Genomic DNA, 6,364 nt, shown 5'->3' with positions numbered 1-6,364 from the left:
TCTTTCCTCTTTAATTCAACACTTTCGAAGTTTCAACTGAGGTTCACGTTTCAGCTTTCATTCATCGCAAAACAGCTCAGGAGCAGGAACAGGGTCAGTGACAAAAATAATCGTCCTTGGGCAAGATTAAACCACCATCCCTTCGGGAAACAGCCGAACACGCAAACCGTTTGCGCCACAGAGACAGGATCTGAGATAAATTTTCAAATGGGGAGAAAGGCATTCACATCTGGAACAAGACCCAAAGAATGCCTCTCAAGTCTAACCGAGGCACTCCCTTTAATTGCCTTTCCTCATTAATTTAACACTTTTGAAGTGTCAACTGAGGTTTACCTTTCAGCTTTCATTCATCGCGAAACAGCTCAGGAGCAGGACCAGTGTCAGTAATTTAAAAATAATCGTCCTTGGGAGAGATTGAAACACCATCTTTTCGGGAAACAGCCAAACACGCACACCGAATGCGCCACAGAGACAGGATCTGTCATAAATCTTCAATTGGGGCGAAAGGCATTCAACTCTGGAACATGAACCAAAGAACTCCTTTCAATTGCCTTTCCTCTTCAATCAATACTTTGGAAGTGTAAACTGGGGTTTACATTTCAGCTTTCATTCATCGCGGACAGCACATGAGCAGGAAAGGTGTCAGCGATCAAAAGAAAATTGACCCTAGGTTGGATTGAACCACCAACTTTTTGGTTAACAGCCTTACACACTAACCAATTGCAACACAGAGACAGGATCTGTCATAAAACTTCTCATGGGGCAAAAGGCATTCACATCTGGAACAAGAACCAACAAATACCTCTCAAGTCCAACAGGTGAGCTTCTTTAAATTGCCTGTCCTCTTCAATTCAACACTTTCGAAGTGTCAACTGAGGTTCACGTTTCAGCTTTCATTCATCGCAAAACTGCTCAGGAGCAGGACCAGTGTCAGTAATTTAAAAATAAACGTCCCTTGGGAGAGATTGAAACACCATATTTTAGGGAAACAGCCAAACACGCGCACCGATTGCGCCACAGAGAAAGGATCTGTCATAAATCTTCAAATGGGGTGAAAGGCATTCATCTCTGGAACAGGCACCAACGAATACCTCTCAAGTCCAACAGATGAACTCCTTTCAATTGTCTTTCCTCTTCAATCAATACTTTTGAAGTGTCAACTGAGGTTCACATTTCAGCTTTCATTCATCGAAGACAGCGATGCCTGTTGTTGGGCTAGCGGCTAGGGTGCTGGCTTAGGATCCTAGAATCCTGGGTTCGAAATCCCGGTCGAATCGCTGAATTAACACCAGGGAAGGTTGACTCAGCCTGTCATTCCTTCTGAGGTCGGCTAATTGAGTACCAGTTCACTGGTAATTCCCTGTTCGTCATTAAAGGCGGCAAAAAGGGTTGGCGTCAGGAAGGGCATCCGGCAGTAAAACATTGCTTCAAAAAGGGGACCGAAAAACAACAACAACCACGGTTCCCGAAAAAGGCCAACCCCCGCTTTGCGGGGAAAAATGGCCTCTAAAGGTGGTTTTTTATTCTTCGCAGACAGCACGTCAGCAGGAACAGTCAGCAATAAAAAAAAAATCGTCGCTGGGTGGGATTGAACCACCATTCATTCCAGGAAACAGCCAAACAAGCACACCGATTGTGCCACAGAGACAGGATCTGTCAATAATCTTCAAATGGGCTGAAAGGCATTCACCTCTGGAACATGCACCAACGAATACCTCTCAAGTCCAACAGATGAACTCATTCAATAACCTTTCCTCTTCAATAAAACACTTCGGAAGCGTCAACTGAGGTTCACAAATCAGCTTTCATTCATCGCAGACAGCACGTGAGGAGGAACAGAGTCAGCGATGAAAAAAATCGTCCCTGGGTGGGATTGAACCACCAACCTTTCGAATATAACAGTTAAACACACTAACCAATTGCGCCACAAAGACAAGATGTGTTGTGGGTTATCAATGGGGAAAGGCTTTCAACTCTGGAACATGAACCAAAGATTACCTCTCAATTCGAACAGATGAACTCCTTTCAATTGTCTTTCCTCTTCAATAAAACACTTTGGAAGCGTCAACTGAGGTTCACAAATCAGCTTTCATTCATCGCGGACAGCACGTCAGCAGGAACAGTGTCAGCGATCAAAAGAAAATCGTCCCTGGGTGGGATTGAACCACCAACCTTTCGGTGGGCAGCCAAACACACTAACCAATCGCACCACAGAGACAAGATATATTATGGATCATCAATGGGGAAAGGCATTCAACTCTGGAACATGAACCAAAGAATACCTCTCAAGTCCATCAGATGAACTCCTTTCAATTGCGTTTCCTCTTTAATTCAACACTTTCGAAGTTTCAACAGAGGTTCACGTTTCAGCTTTCATTCATCGCAAAACAGCTCAGGAGCAGGAACAGTGTCAGTGACATAAAAATAATCGTCCTTGGGCAAGATTAAACCACCATCCTTTTGGGAAACAGCTGAACACGCAAACCGTTTGCGCCACAGAGACAGGATCTGAGATAAATTTTCAAATGGGGAGAAAGGCATTCACATCTGGAACAAGAACCAAAGAATGCCTCTCAGGTCTAACTGAGGAACTCCCTTTAATTGCCTTTCCTCATTAATTTAACACTTTTGAAGTGTCAACTGAGGTTCACCTTTCAGCTTTCATTCATCGCGAAACAGCTCAGGAGCAGGACCAGTGTCAGTAGTTTAAAAATAATCGTCCTTCGGAGAGATTGAAACACCATCTTTTCGGGAAACAGCCAAACACGCACATTGAATGCGCCATAGAGACAGGATCTGTCATAAATCTTCAATTGGGGCGAAAGGCATTCAACTCTGGAACATGAACCAAATAATTCCTCTCTCGTCCAACAGATGAACTTCCTTCAATTGCCTTTCCTCTTCAATAAAACACTTTGTAAGCGTCAGCTGAGGTTCACAAATCAGCTTTCATTCATCGTGGACAGCACATGAGCAGGAACAGTGTCAGCGATAAAAAAGAAAATTGTCCCTGGGTGGGATTGAACCACCAACCTTTCCGTTAACAGCCGAACACGCTAACCAATTGCAACACAGACACAGGATCTGTCATAAAACTTCTCATGGGGCAAAAGGCATTCACATCTGGAACAAGAACCAACGAATACCTCTCAAGTCCAACACGTGAGCTTCTTTCAATTGCCTGTCCTCTTCAATTCAACACTTTCGAAGTGTCAACTGAGGTTCACGTTTCAGCTTTCATTCATCGCAAAACTGCTCAGGAGGAGGACCAGTGTCAGTAATTTAAAAGTAAACGTCCCTTGGGAGAGATTGAAACACCATATTTTAGGGAAACAGCCAAACACGCGCACCGATTGCCCCACAGAGACAGGATCTGTCATAAATCTTCAAATGGGGTGAAAGGCATTCATCTCTGGAACAGGCACCAACAAATACCTCTCTTGTCCAACAGATGAACTCCTTCAGTAACCTTTCCTCTTCAATAAAACACTTTCGAAGTTTCAACTGAGGTTCACGTTTCAGCTTTCATTCATCGCAAAACAGCTCAGGAGCAGGAACAGTGTCAGTGACATAAAAATAATCATCCTTGGGCAAGATTAAACCACCATCCCTTCGGGAAACAGCCGAACACGCAAACCGTTTGCGCCACAGAGACAGGATCTGAGATAAATTTTCAAATGGGGAGAAAGGCATTCACATCTGGAACAAGAACCAAAGAATGCCTCTCAAGTCTAACCGAGGAACGCCCTTTAATTGCCTTTCCTCATTAATTTAACACTTTTGAAGTGTCAACTGAGGTTCACCTTTCAGCTTTCATTCATCGCGAAACAGCTCAGGAGCAGGACCAGTGTCAGTAATTTAAAAATAATCGTCCTTGGGAGAGATTGAAACACCATCTTTTCGGGAAACAGCCAAACACGCACACCGAATGATCCACAGAGACAGGATCTGTCATAAATCTTCAATTGGGGCGAAAGGCATTCAACTCTGGAACATGAACCAAAGAATTCCTCTCTCGTCCAACAGATGAACTCCTTTCAATTGCCTTTCCTCTTCAATCAATACTTTGGAAGTGTCAACTGAGGTTCACATTTCAGCTTTCATTCATCGAAGACACCACATGAGCAGGAACAGTGTCAGCGATGAAAAGAAAATTGTCCATGGTTGGGATTGAACCACCGACATTTCGGATAACAGTCAAACGTGCCAACCAATTGCACCGCAGAGACAAGATATGTTGTGTATCATCAATGGGGAAAGGCATTCAACTCTGGAACATGAACCAATGAATGCCTCTCAAATCCAACAGATGAACTCTTTTCAATAGCCTTTCCTCTTCAATAAAACACTTTGGAAGCGTCAACTGAGGTTCACAAATCAGCTTTCATTCATCGAAGACAGCACATGAGCAGGAACAGTGTCAGCGATAAAAAGAAAATTGTCCTTGGGTGGGATTGTACCACCAACGTTTTGGTTAACAGCCGAACAAGCTAACCAATTGCAACACAAAAACTGGATCTGTCATAAAACTTCTCATGGGGCAAAAGGCATTCACATCTGGAACAAGAACCAACGAATACCTCTCAAGTCCAACAGGTGAGCTTCTTTCAATTGCCTGTCCTCTTCAATTCAACACTTTCGAAGTGACAACTGAGGTTCACGTTTCAGCTTTCATTCATCGCAAAACTGCTCAGGAGCAGGAACAGTGTCAGTAATTTAAAATAAACGTCCCTTGGGAGAGATTGAAACACCATATTTTAGGGAAACAGCCAAACACACACACCGATTGCCCCACAGAGAAAGCATCTGTCATAAAACTTCTCATGGGGCAAAAGGCATTCACATCTGGAACAAGAACCAACGAATACCTCTCAAGTCCAACAGATGAACTCCTTTCAATTGTCTTTCCTCTTCAATCAATACTTTTGAAGTGTCAACTGAGGTTCACATTTCAGCTTTCATTCATCGCAGACAGCACGTCAGCAGGAACAGTCAGCAATAAAAAAAATCGTCCCTGCGTGGGATTGAACCACCATTCATTCCAGGAAACAGCCAAACAAGCGCACCGATTGCGCCACAGAGACAGGATCTGTCAAAAATCTTCAAATGGGGTGAAAGGCATTCACCTCTGGAACATGCACCAACGAATACCTCTCAAGTCCAACAGATGAACTCATTCAATAACCTTTCCTCTTCAATAAAACACTTCGGAAGCGTCAACTGAGGTTCACAAATCAGCTTTCATTCATCGCAGACAGCACGTGAGCAGGAACAGAGTCAGCGATGAAAAAAATCGTCCCTGGGTGGGATTGAACCACCAACCTTTCGATTAACAGTCGAACGCGCCAACCAATTGCGCCACAGAGACAAGATGCGTTGTGGGTTATCAATGGGGAAAGGCTTTCAACTCTGGAACATGAACCAAAGATTACCTCTCAATTCGAACAGATGAACTCCTTTCAATTGTCTTTCCTCTTTAATTCAACACTTTCGAAGTTTCAACTGAGGTTCACGTTTCAGCTTTCATTCATCGCAAAACAGCTCAGGAGCAGGAACAGTGTCAGTGACATAAAAATAATCGTCCTTGGGCAAGATTAAACCACCATCCCTTCGGGAAACAGCCGAACACGCAAACCGTTTGCGCCACAGAGACAGGATCTGAGCTAAATTTTCAAATGGGGAGAAAGGCGTTCACATCTGGAACAAGAACCAAAGAATGCCTCTCAAGTCTAACCGAGGAACTCCCTTTAAATGCCTTTCCTCATTAATTTAACACTTTTGAAGTGTCAATGAGGTTCACCTTTCAGCTTTCATTCATCGCGAAACAGCTCAGGAGCAGGAACAGTGTCAGTAATTTAAAAATAATCGTCCTTGGGAGAGATTGAAACACCATCTTTTCGGGAAACAGCCAAACCAAACCAAACACCGAATGCGCCACAGAGACAGGATCTGTCATAAATCTTCAATTGGGGCAAAAGGCATCCAACTCTGGAACATGAACCAAATAATTCCTCTCTCGTCCAACAGATGAACTCCTTTCAATTGCCTTTCCTCTTCAATCAATACTTTGGAAGTGTCAACTGAGGTTCACATTTCAGCTTTCATTCATCGAAGACAGCACATGAGCAGGAACAGTGTCAGCGATAAAAAGAAAATCGTCCCTGGGTGGGATTGAACCACCAACTTTTCGGATAACAGCCAAACGTGCCAACCAATTGCACCGCAGAGACAAGATATGTTATGGATCATCAATGGGGAAAAGCATTCAACTATGGAACATAAACCAAAGAATACCTCTCAAGTCCATCAGATGAACTCCTTTCAATTGTCTTTCCTCTTTAATTCAACACTTTTGAAGTGTCAA

General features: G+C 43.5%; 1 non-coding gene across 1 annotated transcript; it reads right to left on the bottom strand.

Annotated features, from left to right (window-relative positions):
- Positions 1 to 5,294: 5,294 nt before the first annotated feature.
- On the bottom strand, positions 5,295 to 5,368 carry TRNAN-GUU (transfer RNA asparagine (anticodon GUU)). The gene has a single exon. It is a non-coding gene; the product is annotated as a tRNA-Asn (tRNA).
- Positions 5,369 to 6,364: the final 996 nt, after the last annotated feature.

This window comes from Myxine glutinosa, chromosome 4, assembly GCF_964187855.1.
Source record: "Myxine glutinosa chromosome 4, kmMyxGlut1.1, whole genome shotgun sequence".
In the NCBI taxonomy this organism is placed as follows: Eukaryota; Metazoa; Chordata; class Myxini; order Myxiniformes; family Myxinidae; genus Myxine; species Myxine glutinosa.
This window is presented reverse-complemented; position numbering and strand designations above follow the sequence as displayed.